Below are 3,310 nucleotides of genomic sequence, written 5' to 3'. Positions count from 1 at the left end.
GAAGGGATAAAGAGGAATCTCTGCTATTTAATAAAAGACAGAGAAGACCACAAGTGCCAGCTGTGTGTCTCAGAAATATCTGAAGAAAGTAATAATGAAATGGGATCCACCCACATGATAAAAGAAGAAGACATCGCATCCACCCACATAAAAGAAGAGGACATCGCATCTGAAGCATCCCTCGACATTATTGCATAATGACGTAAGCGCTTAGGTCATAGAGCACCAACAATGTAGCTGGTGCAAGATAATAAACAATGACGTAAGCAATGACGTCATAAGAAGGGTAAGGATGGGAATTGTCCATCAGACCCAACCATTATAAATAGATTGCCTAGGCAATTGTAGAAGGCATCAGACAATAGGAAGCAGGAGGCTAAGAGTACTCATATGCTAGGAGAGCAAGGAGGAAGCTGCCGAGGCGATTCTATAGTCTGAAGAAGAATTCCCTTAGGAAAAATCAATTCTAAACTCCCCTCTGGAGTTAGTATCTATAATCTCCCATCTGGAGATAAAAACATCTTATGTAAAATATTCTAAATAAAGGAAGTTTTTCTCCAAAAAGGTACGCCTTTATCCTAATCTCTTAGTTATGAATTATTTAAAAAGTTTAGAATTAACGGAAGAATCTGATTATTATAGATTATCTGCTTTATTAGATAATGAAAAACAGACTATTCTAAAAACAGAATTAAATCTCAAATCAAATGAAAATTTTAATAAACAAAATCTTTTAAAAGAAGTTTTAATAGAAAAAATATAATATACTATGGAAAAATTCAACTTGAAGCCCCTATAAAAATAAAATTCGCCAATGGAGAACTTGAAATAACTTTGATAAATGATGAAGAATTGAGTAAACAGATTGAGAAAATTAAGGATCAACAAAAAAGATCTAAAATTGGATAGATCCATATTAGTACTATACAAGTCTTAATCAAATCTACGTATATGAAAGGAATTAATTCACCAATAAGCTTAGCAATCTGTGATAAAAGAATTACTGATGACCCAATAGATCAAATAATTGGAATTGTTCATGGAAACTTGGCAAACGTAAATGTTAAATTTAATGCCCATCTTGGATACGCTATACCTTTATCAACTCAAAATCTTGGAAGATCTATAAGCTTAGCTTATAAATTTTACAGAAAGAATCTAATGGAACAAGATGATGAGCCATTTTCAATTACATATGCAATAAATTATGCTTTAACAAATAGCTATCATAGTATAATATTTAAAAACAGAGAAAGAATTTATGTTAAAAATTGTAAAAACAAAAATACCAAAATATAAAGCTATTGAAAACCCAGTTCTATTATCAAAAGAACCACCAGGAAAATTAGTTTCATCGAATTTTCAAATAAGAGAATCTAAAATTAATAGCCCTTTAAGTTTATCTAAGTTAAAAATCAAAGAAAAAAATTTTGAAATAAAAGAACTAACAAAAAAGGTCGAAAAATTAAATGAAACCCTAAACACTAAATTATGACAATAAATAAAGAAGAAATATATGTAACTTATCAAAACAAGAAACAAGAGCTATTTGAAAGAAAAAATTGTTTGAATTATTTACAGTTTTCTGAAATAAATCAAAGAGCATTTAAAGCCCTAAAAATAATCTATGACAAGTTGAAAAGAGAAGTTGAAGAGCTAGAGAAATTAATAGAATCTCTAGAAAATAGTGATGAATCAATGATAGAGTTTGCATAAATTTTAAAATAAATAATGAAGCATAAAAATATTGAAAATAGGACGAGAAAATTAAAAGGTAAAATAAAGGAGTATAAAAGGGAGTTAAACAATCTTCAGATTAAAATTAATGATCTTATAATAAAAAGGATAGAAATAAGAATAAATATAAACAAGTTGGAATTAAACTTAAAAAAGTTATAAATGCCTCGAAAACCATATTATGACCTAAAAGAATTAAAGCTGTTAAAAGAAAAAATGGAGAATGAAATTGAAAAATTAAACAGATATTTAGAAACAGGAGAAAGTGTAGAAATAAAAGAAGTTATTGAGGATTTGAAAAGTTATATTAAAGAAAAAGACAAACAGATAAAAGATTTTATATACAATAATCCATGCAAAAAAGAATATTATAAACTAAAACAAGATTGAAAAGTTATAAATCAAAACTGGTAGAAATGGTCAATACTTTTTATAAAGCACCTATACAAATTATAAACTTATTCAAAGAAAAATATGAAGAGCTAATAGAAATTTCGAAAAAAGAAATTAAAAGAAAAATCGAAATTAAAAATTTGGTATCAGAGCCAAGTTAACGATTAAGAGTAACACTTTCTCTTTAAGCAACATTTTTAGTGATACGCGTTAAAAAAAAAACCAATTACCAGATGTCCATAATTAATTGGTAAACTTCTTTGTAGTCACCACAGGTACAATAAAATAATAGGTACCATAGAAGGCACCTATATATATATTAAAAGACTTGACAAAGTAAAATGACATTTATATTGAAAAGTATATTGACAACGAAATATATGCTATTTTTTATGATTTCATATATAGAAGAAGAATTATTTATAATATTAAGGGATTTTTTATTTTAATAAATAAATTTATTATAATAATTATCGAAATAAATAATTTAAATAAAATTATCGAAATAAATAATTTTGTATGTATGTAAACGAGATAAGCCAGGTGGATGCGAAACGTGTATATCTCGTTTACAGTTTAAACGAGATATACACATATCTCGTTTACTGTAAACGAGATACATGTATTTTTAAAAAAAATTAAATAATAAAAAATATTAATATTATCAATAATTCAAATTTTTAGCATATAATTAGTACATAAAAAAGTTGGTAAAAGAGATTAAAATGAATATGTTTGATCGCTCCAAAAGGTTGATAGGATACTGTAATAGAATGGAAACGATTATTTATCACGTTATCTCCTAATATCCATGTGAGATAACCGTTTCAATTTTCTTCCCACTATCTCTCATGTGAATGGTGGGAGTTAAGGTGAGATAACAGTTTCCATTCTCTTCCTATTATCCCATCAACCTTTTGAGTACCAATTAATCAAACATATCTATTTTAATCTCTTCTACTAACTTTTTTATATACTAATTACATGCTAAAAGTTTATATTATTAATAATATTAATATTTTTTATTTTAATTTTTTTTAAAAATACATGTATACCATCTACAGTGTAAATGAAAACGAGATATGTGTATATCTCGTTTACACTATAAACGAGATACATACAAAATTATTTTGTTTACAGTGTAAATGAGATAAGAGAGGAATATTTATTTCAGTAAATA

Source organism: Arachis duranensis, chromosome 4 (assembly GCF_000817695.3).
Source record: "Arachis duranensis cultivar V14167 chromosome 4, aradu.V14167.gnm2.J7QH, whole genome shotgun sequence".
In the NCBI taxonomy this organism is placed as follows: domain Eukaryota; kingdom Viridiplantae; phylum Streptophyta; class Magnoliopsida; order Fabales; family Fabaceae; genus Arachis; species Arachis duranensis.
This window is presented reverse-complemented; position numbering follows the sequence as displayed.